General features: G+C 31.1%; 1 long non-coding RNA gene across 1 annotated transcript; it reads right to left on the reverse strand.

The window, feature by feature from the left end:
* Positions 1–455: 455 nt before the first annotated feature.
* On the reverse strand, positions 456–1,948 carry LOC124898199. Its single transcript, XR_007055175.1, has 2 exons — positions 1,745–1,948; positions 456–1,641 (listed from the first exon to the last, which is right to left on the reverse strand). It is a non-coding gene; the product is annotated as an uncharacterized LOC124898199 (long non-coding RNA).
* Positions 1,949–14,228: the final 12,280 nt, after the last annotated feature.

The raw sequence follows: 14,228 nt of genomic DNA on the forward strand, positions 1-14,228 counted from the left end.
TCTTTAATTTTTCTAAAAGCTTTTCTATTTTTAAATGGTCTTCGCATAATTAATTTAATAATTTATAGGTAAATTCTAATAACTCTAACTCTAATTTCTAAATCTAATAACTCTAACATATATCTTACTTCCGTATCTTGTGAATTACTGGGCTCTGATACCAATTGTAGTGGGGTGCGGATATTTAATAGATTTGGGGTGCGGATATTTAATAAATTCACTTGGAAATTGTTCATAGTTACCACAGCCTAAGAGCAAAGGCGAATGTAGGATATAGATTGGACTGATCTGTTCCGTCGTTTAACTTTTTATTGAGTTCATTGCACTTTTGAAAATATGAGTTCATTGCACTTTTGAAAACATGAGTTCAAAATTTATCAGTACCATCACCTAGGACTATCCCTTGGAAATAAAATTGCTTGAAATAATAAGTTTAGTTTCTATATACTAACAACGAAAATAACACTATCCAATTATTTAAAAGATAACAAGTTTGTGCTGCATATGCACCGGCTATATAATAAATATTGACAGAATCAATTCCTTTAATAAGTAATTTACTAACAAATCTCTATGATAATCATTTATTGGTAACCTGATAATGACAAATAACCTATTATCACAAATTAACTTAAACTAGTTGTGTTAAGGATGCAACTTAATTCCAGAAAATAACTGGTTGTAACTTCAAATGTAGCATCAATAACCTAGAAAATGGGGGGGAGATAACCTATTACAACTTATAAAAGAAACACATGTAGTGTAAAAGAATTTTAATACCTAGGAGTCATTTGGTTACAAGGACAAACAGATTATAATTTCAGGATAACGCTTGACATTGTTATATCCATTTTAAATTGAGATTAGCAATCCAAAGTTACGTATACCACAATTATGATAGTACTATTTTTATATTACATCTATATGGGATGACAATACAAAATTACTAATCCAGGGATAATGCAACAAAGAAGATATTTGTCGTTCCCCAAACTTTTCTCCAAAATACCACAATATACCTAGTATACTCCCACAAAGTGGGATCAAAAAAGTAGAGTGTATACAATTCTATTTAACTATACGCATATTTTATATCATATCATGAATATCTCAATAGATTAAAATCATAACAATAAAAATCTATCAACTACATAAGTGCTTTATTTAATCGTTGTATTATATTTGTCACATTATAATTTTAGTATAACTTATTCATGGATCAAACAACCCTTCGTTTGGTGTGAGGTATAAGGGACATGTAGTCCCCGAATAATATAAAGGATTATTTTATCCCATTTTTGGTTGGAGGTATTAGTCAATACCGGGAAAACTTATCCCATCATTTACACCATAGTGATGGGATAAGTTATCGCATATGCATGGTGCGATAAGTTACCCTAGGTAATCCCGGGATAACTAATCTCGAGATTAATTATCGTATGATAAGTTAAATATAAGTTATTAGTTTTTAAAAGATCATTTTTTTTTTCTTTAAACTATAGATAACTAAATATATAATGCAAAAGAAAGAATAAACTGAGATTTGGAGAAGGGAACATACAACATAGCCATCAGGAGTCCAGGACATGACATCCCATTTGATGGTGATATTTCCATTGGGATCCAATGGATCATAGGTTCCTGCAAAATTACGCATGCTAGCTAGCTAGTTTAATTAAAAACACCACTTTTTAAAAAAAAAAAAAAAAAAAGACAAGAATAAAAAAAAGTACTGCAAGTTTACCTGCATAAGAGAAAAAACACAAAAAGGCCAACTAAGTGATCAAATAAGTCCTCATATATTTTTCCTTTGAAAATTGGTCTCAAAGATCTTCAATAAAACTTCAAATTACATATGATGCTGTATGAGAAATCAGAAATTATGGGGTTGTTATTTGCCAACTGGTTAGTTGGTACCCAAAGAAGAAATATATGGCTGTCTTTTATATTGTTGTTTGCCTTTCTGAGTCTTGAAGCAATGTTTGGTGAGTCTTCATATTTTTCTGCCTCAAACTTGAGTGTAACATTACAACGTTCATACTTCAGTGTTAAAAGATCATGACACTTTGACAAATGACATTGCAACAGACACAAATATTAGTTAAAACTTTTCTAAGAAAATTAATCATTTGGTTATCATCATAAGTAATTGTTACCAATAGACTTCTACTAGGTTTGCTTTGTGAATAATAGTGTTTTTTTTTTAATTCACTTTTGTTATAATAATGGGGTGTCCGAAGCAAGATCTATGTAGTATTTAGTTAGAATTAAGGTTTGGTCATGTAAGTACATATGCTTTAGGTTCGATATTCTAGTACAGGAGTTATTTAGTACTCCACCAAATCTATGCTTGTAGAAAGATTAAAGAGCTTTTATTGCATTTTATTTAAATTTTTATTCCATATAATATTGAAAGCAGACGAGTTTAAATGGTGTGACATAGATGGTAAGGATTCATATATCCTACTCTTTTTTCTTTAAGATTGAGAGCCAAAAACAAAAGCAACTGTTGTTGTGTATGGAGCAACTTGCGCATACCATAATTATGCGAACTGAATACTAGTTACATCCACTAGTACATGTATTAGTTAATTTTATCACAGGTAGATTCAAGGCCTCAGTGCACTAAAACTCTCGTTATACACGGAATTTGGAGAAAGGCCGGACCACAAATTTATCCCAAGTAATTTAAGCAAATGAAAAGAAATTACCTAGATTTTTTCCCACCATTTTTACCCACGCTGGTCAGTTATAGCTATGAATTCATAATTGTTTCTATTTAGTCAGAGTGAAATATTTTTCGTTGGATTGGTACAAGTCCCACAGGAGTAAGTTTCAAGTATGCAGTAGGTGATGAGAAATTTTGGCTGATAAGCCACTTTAAGTTCTCATTTAGAGAAATGACCCCAGTCTTTTTACCATTTAAAAATTTAAAAAAAGAAATAATTTAATTAAAAAGTGGATCATAGTAATATATTAAAGAGTATGGAACCTATTTGTAGATAAAGGTAACTAAAACCCTAACTTTCTCCCTCTTCTATACTAACTTCAAATTGTTGTCCCCTTCTAATACTGTACTACAGAGACGATTTTTTACCCTCATCAGACATCGCACGTTTCAGGTTCCTTCTGTCTCTTTTCTCAATTTTTTTTAATTAAAAATGCATTATTTCTTGAATGTTCTTTTTTGTAAAGTAATACTCATTCATCTTGAATTAACTCATTGTTGTACTTTTTTCTGAATAGATTTTATTTGTTCTTTGTCAAGAACTCATGAGAAAATTCAATGCAAAAAATGTTGATTACGAGCTCGAGGAAAATCAGGTTAATCTTGTTTATTTTTAAACATTGCAACTTAAATATTGAAGGGAGAGATAGTTATGACATTGAAGAGTAATCTCACAACTTAAAAAGGATCATAGATAATAATTTTGAGTTTCCTTTTTTCATTAATTTGATATGAACTTTGTTTACATTATTATCTTTAGGAATATGATCTATCCGGTGAAAGGGATCAGTCTTTGGAGGCATCGAGCGACGGAAATGAGTCTACTGAGGAGAATGATACATTAGTGATACCTGAATGTAAAACCTCGATAGACTTCTCCCAATATTATTTGAGTAAGGAGTTAGATGACGAAGACCACTTTGATGCACTTATGTCCATTTTATCAAGGTGGGATGTTGTTGAAAATATAAAGAAGAAATTGATGAAGGCAAAAGTGTACGATTGATTTATAGATAGTTGTTTTGATTGCTTATTAAAGGTGAAGTTAGACAATTGGCACAAAAAATTTTGTGGTCAGATCGTACATTATCTTCTACAACATCGTGTTTCAAGCTCAAAGAAAAAAGAGGTATGGTTCATAATTGAAGGGAAGCCAATTCGATTTGGTATGAAGGAGTTCGCTATGATTACCGGATTGAATTGTGGAAAATATCCCCCTAATAAGGCTTTATACGAGGAAAAGAAGGCAAAAGATTTTTTAGGTGTAGTGATGAATAAGGATAGTAATCTAATTGGAAGTGATTTGAAGAAAAAGATGGAAAGTAATAGATTGGACGCTCAAACAAAGTTGAAGATTACTATGGTGTGGTCTGTTCACTCTTTTTTATGTGCTGGTGATCCAAGCGAATTGTTGATATTGAGATGATGCAAATGGTGACAAATTGGGATTGCTTTAATGCATATCCTTGGGGTAGACGTTCTTTTGAGATGACAATTGAGCCCCTCTTAGATGTAAACTAGAAGAAAAAGTCTACACAATGAAAGAAAAATAAATCTAAATCTAAAGGTTATGGATTGCAAGGATTTTCCTAGGCTTTCATGGTAAGTTTAAATTATTTATAATGAGATAAATATTGAATTATGTATCAATATGAAATTTTTAACTTTTAATTTTCAATACAGGTGTGGGATTTTGAAGCGATTCCTATACTAGGAGAAGCTTTTGGACAACCATTAACAAAATCTCCCTGTTTATTATTTCCAAGATTGATTCGATGGTATGGTAAAAAGAGAACACCCCCTGATTATCATACTGTGCTATTAACAATACAAAACAAAGAGGTATATAGTTAAGTTCTTTGGGTGTGGTGCAGTATTTCATTTTAAAAGTTTTATTATTTTAATTCTATTCAACAATTTATTTTCTTGTAGGTTATGGTGCATCCTACTCTAGTTCCTACCACTTTTGAGTTAAAAAAAAATATTTGATTAATTGGGAGAATTTGGAAGATGAAGTGGATGAGAATATTGATCGGTTAACAAAAGCAGTTGATGGTATGACACAATTGATCAAGTATTTCCTCGAAAGGCCTGAATTTTCTGTTGTTGTGGATCATGGAAGGCATGAAACTAGTTTTAGAAGACAACCTTCAATGAGAGTTACTGAAGATACTAATGTATTGAACAAACTTTCTCAACTTGTTAAATTCTGTGAAGAGATGCTCGATGAGATGAAAGTTCAGGACAAGAAGCTGCATGATAGAATGGATGGTTTAGATGTTAAAGTTGACAAGTTGACTGATATAGTAGATGAATTGCGTGTTCAAGTAGAAAATTTAAGCAAAAAAGAAGTCTGATTTTACGGTAGATGATGAACAAATAAATTAATTGGAAAAAACGGTAGCTGTTGAGGATGAAAAGAAAGGAAACAATGTAGTTGAGAAAGATGCTGCTATTAAATTTGCGGAAGAAGGCACTACAAGATCGAAACGAGCTAGAAAAACTAAACCGAAATACAGTTTTCCTTATGAAACAGAGGTTGGAAAAAAGAAAGTAATGGAGGCTCCAAAAAATGTGAAGACTTATACAAGAAAAAAAAAGATTGACACTGATAGTTTGTAATTTTGTTAAAAAAAAAAATTGTATTTCTCATACAAACTATGGGTTGGTCTGATTAGTTAACAATCTGTCAGATAGATTTGCAATCTGTCTGTTATGAGGGATATGATATCTTTGCATATAGTAATGAATTTTTGGTGTTCTTGTTGATAAGTCCAAGATACTCTTTATTATATCATATAATTGCTTTAGTTTTGATAAAAGTGAATGTACCTCATATTTACTTTGTACAATCACCCATAAGTGTATGATCTGTCGAACAGATTTTTAATCTATCTATTATGAGAGATATGGCATCTTTGCATATGGTAATGAATTGTTGGTGTTCTTGTTTATTAGTCCAATATACTCTTTAATATATCATATAATTGCTTTATTTTTTATAAAAGTGAATGTACATATTTCCGTTTGTTTAATCGCGCACAAATGTATAATATATCGGATAGATTTATAATCTGTCCGCTATGAGATATGTGGCGTATTTGCATATGGTCTTGGTGCTCTTGTTTATAAGTCCTAGATACTCTTTAGTATATCATATAATTGTTTTAGTTTTGGTAAAAGTGAATGTACGTCAAATTTTCTTTTGTACCATCTCCCACAAGTGTATAATCTGTCGGACAGATTTCTAATCTATCTGTTATGAGAGATGTGGCTTCTTTGCATATGGTAATGAATTTTTGGTATTCTTTTTTATAATTCCAATATACTATTTATTATATTATATAATTGCTTTAGTTTTCGTAAAAGTGAACGTACGTCATATTTTCATAAGATTTGTAATCTGTCCGTTATGAGATATGTGGCGTATTTGCATATGGTAATGAATTCTTGGTATTCTTGTTTATAAGTTCAATATACTCTTTATTATATCATATAATTGCTTTAGTTTTGGTAAAAGTGAATGTACGTTATATTTTCATAAGTATAATCGCCTACAAGTGTATAATCTATCGAACAAATTTCTAATCTGTCTGTTATGAAATATGTGGCGTATTTGCATATGGTAATGAAATTCTTGGTTCTCTTGTTTATAAGTTCATGATATTCTTTAGTATATCATATAATTGTTTTAGTTTTGGTAAAAGTGAATGTATGTCATATTTTCTTTCGTCTAATCGCCCACAAATGTATAATCTGTCGGACAGATTTCTAATCTTCCTGTCATGAGCGATGTGGCATCTTTGCATATGGTAATGAATTTCTGGTATTCTTTTTTATAAGTCCAATATACTCTTTATTATATCATATAATTGCTTTAGTTTTGGTAAAAGTGAATGTACGTCATGTTTTCTTAAGTATAATCGCCCACAAGTATATAATCTGTCGGACAGATTTCTAATCTGTCTGTTATGAGAGAAGTGGCGTCTTTGCATATGGTAATGAATTCTTGGTATTCTTGTTTATAAGCCTGAGATACCCTATAGTATATCATATAATTGCTTTAGTTTTGGTCAAAGTGAATGTACGTCATATTTTCTTTCGTCTAATCGCCCACAAGTGTATAACCTGTCGGATAGATTTGTAAGTTGTCTGTTATAAGAGATGTGTCGAGTATATATGTTAAAATCAATAATAGAATTTACAAAATGACTAACTTGAAATTTGGTTAATAAGGAGTAATACAATTAACTCACCCACAAAATAGTTAGTATTCTATATTAAAGAACTTCTAGTTACATATTTAGAGTTCAAGAACATTTATCGGGACAAGTAGTCTTTTTGTGGCCCACTTGCTTGCAGATAGAACACTTGTTATGCTTTAGAATGACAACTTCACCAACAGTTGGAACCTATTTTTTTCTTAGACCTCTCTTACGCTTCACAAGGGGTGGATTAATTATACTTTCTCTGACCCAGTCCTATTGCTTTTCTGGAGGAACAGGATTTATATTTTCTGAATAAGCCAATTTATGGAAGTCTGCTGAATAATATGGTGAACATACATTGTAAACTCTTTCACCATAGTTTGGAAATCGTTGAGCTCTGAGTGCTGCTAATGCATGAGTACAAGGCAATTGCTGAAGATCCCACACCCTACAAGTGCATGTTTTGGCATTGACGTTAACTCTTGTATCTTGACTATCCCCTTGAACAATAAACTCATTCACATGAAGTTGGTGTACAGATAATTTGTCTGCTATTTCACGTCTAGTTTCTCTCACTAAAGCATTTGCTGCTGGAGCTAAATAGTTATTTATAGACAATGTTAGACCACGACGCTCATGAAACCATCTACATAACAACCTTTGAATTTCTTTAAATAAAGAAATGATGGGAAGTTCTCTTTCTGTTACAAGTCTAGCATTAACAGACTCTACAATATTGGTGGTCATGAATCGTACTTGTGTCCAGGAAAATGAGCTCTACTCCATCTCTTGAAACCAATAACGTTCTCGAGGTACTCAACAACATTACCATACCCTTTTCGTCGATTTCTTCTAAATACTCATTGAATTCTTCGATTCAAAATAATTTTGCTGCAAGATAGTATAAACTAAGGACTGAAGAACCAACATGATAGTTTGTACGAATATTTTTACCAAGGTGCCTTGTACATACTCCATGATGAGATTGATTGTAAACTATAGCAACCGCTTTCTTTATGCTTGGATTTCTATCTGATATGATGGACAACTCAAAAGTATTTGGCACAACATTGACTAATTGGCCAAAAAACCAATCCAAGAAAGTTCTTTCTTGGAGTCAACGATTGCCCAAGCTACAGGATATATTTGATTTTTACTATCCTGTCCACTTGCAATTAGTATTACACCACCAAATTGACCCGTCAAGAAAGTTCCATCAATAGCGAGGACATTTTTTATGTTCTTAAATCCTCTTATTCATGGTCTATATGCAACAAAAAGGTACAAAAATCTGCCTTCTTGAACCTCCAAAGCTGTAAAGATACCTTCATTTGCTTTTTTGATCTCGTAACAATATGCTTCTAATTTTGTATAGCCGTGTTCAGGTGTTCCCCATATCATATTTTGTGCAAGTTGTTTGGCCTTTCAACATGTCCAGTAACTAACATCACAACCCAACTCTATACTCACAATGTTCTTTATTTTATTCGGTATAGGATCTTTTCCTTCTCTGAATCTCTCTTTGATAAGCTCTGCAATTACTTTTACAGAAGCATACTTATATCTTCCAGTTATAGACCTTAAGTCACATGAGTGATTAGGTGCATACCTGGTGATACGAAAGGTATCTGAATTGAGAAATTTAGCAACATGAACCCTCCATTTGTAACTTTTCTCGATACAGACAACAATTAACAATGATTTGTTAGATTTTTTTGTGGTAAATTCAAAACCCTTTCTGATTGCGATAAGATTAAGTTTTGTCACTACATCTTCTTTATTCAGAAATCGATATCCTTTACGAAAACCTGAACCATCAGAGAAAATATAGCTATGATGTGATCTAATCGTTGCATCTTTTAATGGTTCAGGCAATTGAACATCAACCTCATTATCAAGTGGATCATCTCTCTCAACTTGACAAGGGAGAACATCCTCGTTATCAAGTGAAATGTCATTCTCAACTTGGCAAGGGAGAACATCCTCATTATCACGTAGAACCTCTTTCTCAACTCGGCTCGAGAGAACATCCTCAGATTAGTGGTTGCTCAAACCACAACCGTTTTTCAAAGATTTTTCTATTGAGGAAACTCTTAAAATTGGCCTACCACCTTCACCATATATATCATTCAAATAAATTTGAACATCTTCAACGTTCATTATCTCAATGGGTGGTGCTTTGTCCCTCGAAAAAGCTCCTGCATTGGTCATATACTTGACACAAATACGGTCATGTCCGCAGCTCAGTTCACCTCTTCTGATGATAGTTTCCATAAACTTATCAAATGTAACATCACCACTTACAAGCATTGTTCTAACCGTGTCATTCTGAGAATTCCATCTCCAAGATATCTTATTATCCTCCCACTTTCCAAAATAATCAACAAGTAAGACAACTTTTTTCATGTTTTTTTACCTACAATATATAATTTAAAATTAGTAAAGTGAAACATTATTGTAAATATAAAAATCAAAATAAAAACGACAAATGATTAATCTATCGAACTAATTACTACAATTGTTCTGCTATAGACTGATATAATATCTGTCGGACCGATTATTGATCTGTTTATAACAAACCAACTTCATTTGCATAGAACTCTATAGAAATAGAGAAATTGTCAGTGTACCTTCAATTTGAGGTCTTGATAGAATGTTAGAACAATCTCAAGTTGATGCTACTTCGAAACAGACCTTAATTTGATTTAACTTGATTGTAGCTTTTCTCGCTTTTTTCTCCTTCAAACCTTCTTCAAAACTTTGAAAAACTTATTGAATTCACCAAAATAAGAAGAGCTTTAGTATCTCAATGACTCCCTTCATATTATATATATTCAGAATGGATTGAGGGTGGAAGAAGAAAGAGAGGAGGAACTCCCGCTAAGAAATTCTCGCGAAAGAATTTTTGGTGGAATTTTCCCCTTTTATTTCTACTGTTTACGTGTCCTTTATGGACTAGTTTGTAGTTATTAAAACTTATAAAAAAATTTAAATCACAAAAAAATTAAATAATTCACAAAATGGGTCATTTCTCCAAATAAAAAAACTTAGGGTCTATTTAATTAAAAAATAGGCTTCAAAGGTCTAAATAACAAAGACTCCCGTAGGTGATGATAACTGAATACTCTTTTTATCAACTATATCATATAGTATGTTGTATATTTGAATGCCCACGTGTCTAATGGGAAACAAGAAGAGAGGAAGTCAGTATTTTCACAAGATTTTACATTACGGAAAGTAAGTGTATATAACGGTAGGGACAGTAGGAATGTCTTTGTCTAAAATAAAGACACTCTAATTATGTTCTTGCGGATGTAGACTTTGTTAATAATTCATTTAATTAACAACGCAACCACCTCTATGAAGAGAAGCCCAAAAATGGTCTTGACAATTGAGATGCAAGATTTCTCTCTGCTAATAAAGAATTCTGTAGGAATAATCAGTTATTTCCACAGATCATAGAAATTGATTTCCTTATTATGAAGAAAGTTTTGAACTTGGAGATTTCTTGGGCTATCAACATGAATGTTCAATAAACAAATGAAGGAAAAATTGCATAATATACCTAAAATAAGTCCTTAGTTACGTGGTATCATTAAGGTTTAAAAAAATTACCTTAAATGGTTATTTGTTAGTTTTATAACTTTTTTTATTTGGGCCCTCATATACAAATATTAGGGGAGAGGAAAAAAACGACACTTCAAATTAAACCATTTTCATGAAAATGACCTTGAAATTTAAATTTCACTTTCTAGCCATTTCAATTTACTCGCTTGTTCTATACCGTTTTTACACACCTTCTATATAGTTTCTATACAAATCTTATACATATAAATATTCTATACGAAAATTATACAATTTTGATACACAATTTATATAATAACTATACATTTTTTTCTACACGTTTTATACAACAATTATATAATTTTCATACACTTTCTATCTATTTTTTATATACATTTTATACATATACATATTTGATAGAACTATACAATTTCTATACATATATCTTATATAGATACATTTCCTATTTAACAATTATATCATTTTTATATAATTTAATTATTATTTCGAAACAATAAAAAATAGCATAATATTTACTCAGTTAAAAAATGTATAGCAAAACAAATTAAAATATTTTTAAAAGGGTCGAATTGCCCAAGTTGAATGTTGTATCAGTATTCTATATAGACTGCATGAGTATTGTAAATGGACTGTATATGAATTACGTAGGCCAAAAGGACCCAAATTAGGAAATGACTATAAAGAGAAAATAGTATATCTGACTGACCACTTTTTGAAAAGTTTTCAAACTTTGACTAATTATTTTAAAAGGTGTTGTAGAGTGTCATTTTCCCCAAATATTATGCCCAATGTACATACCCAATACAGGATTCTCTCACTTCATTAATTTTTCATACACCCTTTCTTATATAATTGGCTAACGTGGCAGCTCAAACCTTTACACCCTACTCACACTTAGCCATTTCACGATTCTCTCACTTAAAGATAATTTTAAAGAAAAATTTGCTCCCAATTCAAACACAATTTGCCTTCCTAAACTTTCACTTGGATATTCATTTAAGATTTTGAAGTACTCTTGTAGGGTTTCGTGTATATACATTCGATTTTTTTTTTAACTTTTACTTCATCTATTAGTCTTTAAGTCTCTGAGCAATTTTCCTAATTTGGTGTTTTTTTTTTTTTACGTTTTCTTCAAGTTATCAATTAACTTGATTCAAATGGATTAAAAAAAAAATTCATATAGGATATTAACAAAAGGTATTGAACTTATAGATTTGATTAATGATTGACAAGAGGTATTGAGCCTATAACTCCGATTAAATGTAATGTTTCTGCTTCATCTCAATTTTCTTGAAATCTTATAGAATACAATGTAAAATTTGAAAATTGAATTGTATATTAGTGTTAATTTCACAGAATAAATCTTGATAAATTATTTTTATAATTGGGTATTTGATCCAATTCTAATGAGTTTGATAGTTTTATATAGGCAATTTAATTATATTTAGTCTAATTTACGTAGATTTTTGTATGTGGTTATGCATTATATATTTTTTCATTTATATATCTTATATAGTTATGAATCTATTGGATGTATGTTTCTGATGTGTATATGTATATTTTTGTATAACTATATATGTATACGATTTTGTTCTATTTTGGTACACATATACATATGTATATATGTTTGTTATGTGTTGGTTCATATATACACTATGTATATGAGTACACATCTATTCTATATTAGTGTATGTATGTATGTATGTATGTATGTATATATGTATGTATGTGTATATCTATCTATCTATCTATCTATCTATATATATATATATATATATATATATAAAGTTAAAATAAACTGATAGATAAATGAAAGCAGATAAGCAGATATAAGCAAGTTTAAAGCAGATTCCTACTCAGTACACCCTCTTTTGTTGTCCTTAGTTATGAGTAGTAGTGAAATTATCAAAATCAAAGTATGTTTTCTCCCAAAAACACTCTTTACTTATACTCCGTTCATCTCTTTCTCTCCAGTTTTAGGTATTTAGCAATCCCTTTTTTTTATCACGCCCTAGGATAACACAACAGTCCTTTCAAATCTTTGTCGGACTTTTTAATTCCCTATAAATTTACAGATTAATCCATCATTCTTGCTAAACACTAAGATATTAACCATATATTTAAAGTATATTCATAGAATAATTTACAACCAATTTACAGATATCATATTGATTGTCACAAACATAATTTACATATAAGGGAGAAAATTACAGTGATCTTAATAGTAACTACTTACATGTCTTAGGACGAAGTGAGGTTTCCCTTTCGGGAGTCCCTTGAAAACTTACAGCTGCTGGTAGAAGAAAACTACACAAACTCTTGCTCACACACTCTTTTTTTTAACAAACTCTGAATAAACTGGGAAAATAAAGATTCTTAAGCTTACTATCTCTCTATAACTTCTCTTCTTTCGCTCTTCTCTACTCTTGTTCTCTGTTGGTAAGTTTTAAGGTTCTGATATTCATAGGCATCTGCGGATTTCAAATGCGGACTTCAAAATGTGTTGGAGAATCTTTAGCATAACGGGTACACTTTGTGGGTCCCATAGTCACACGGCCAAGTTTCTTCTTTAATTAATATCCATCCACTTGTCTTTCACTTGACACCAATTATTTATTTATTGCATCATTGCTTACGTCTATGGTCCTTTATCTTTTGTAAATATTGTTATTGCTTACATATCAAAATTGTGTAAAGCTATCAAAGAAAAACTCATTCCTGAGTTGTCATCTACATTAGGATTTTGGGAAAATTGGTCTAACGTAGGATCATAGTCTTCATTAACTGAATATGAAAGTCTTGATCTTGTCTCTAGATTTAGTGTTAAAGAAATGTTGGGCCTTAATTCTGGCTCCGGATTTTCTGAAACCATTTCTTTAGTTTGTTCTCTAACAATTTTTTGATTGTGTCTGCTACTATTTTTTGTATATATTTTTTTATCATTTTTCTTTATTCATAGATAAGAACCCTTTTTACTTTTTTCTTGAGTAGAAATAACTTCTTCATGTGTCTTAGCAATCTAGAAACTAGCGGGGAGAATTCTCCCTATGCTTTTTGACAAAATATCATCCATCAACGAATTTGATTTGTCTTTACCAGTTACAATTTGAACTGGAGTAGCTGTATCTTTACCCGATACAGTGGGTCTTTCTACATTCATTGGGGAATGCACACCCATTTTATCCATTTTTGAAAGGGATGATGAACTCTTTAGAACAACCATTTATTGAGTCCCATAGGTCTGCTGGGTCTGCTGAGATAACTCATAATGATGGATTTTAATGCAATCTTGTAAAATACATATTTGTCTGTCATTTGTTTTTTCTCATTTACAAGGCTTTTATTTTCTTGTCTGAAAGTCTCATTAGCATGATTTGGTCTTTTGAAAGCTTCGGTCATTACCGAACAATGATCGCAAAAAATTATTTTATCGGTGTCTTTCCTGATATTATATTGAGGAACTTCTTTTATATTTAGTCTTAGTGCTGGAAAAATATAGTAATTTGGCCCTAAGTTTCCTCGCGCATATTCCAATGCTTCAGTGAGGTTGTTGAAACCTTTAAAATGAGGTGTTGTCTAATTTTTAATAGAGTCTACTAATTCTATCCAAGTCGGAATACTCCTTGTGTTTGTCCTCTAATAAAAACATAGAATCTGAATCTATTAGTTGAATTCTTTTCGGTGAAATAATAACTTAAAGCATTAAG

This window comes from Capsicum annuum, chromosome 4, assembly GCF_002878395.1.
Source record: "Capsicum annuum cultivar UCD-10X-F1 chromosome 4, UCD10Xv1.1, whole genome shotgun sequence".
Taxonomy (NCBI): Eukaryota; Viridiplantae; Streptophyta; class Magnoliopsida; order Solanales; family Solanaceae; genus Capsicum; species Capsicum annuum.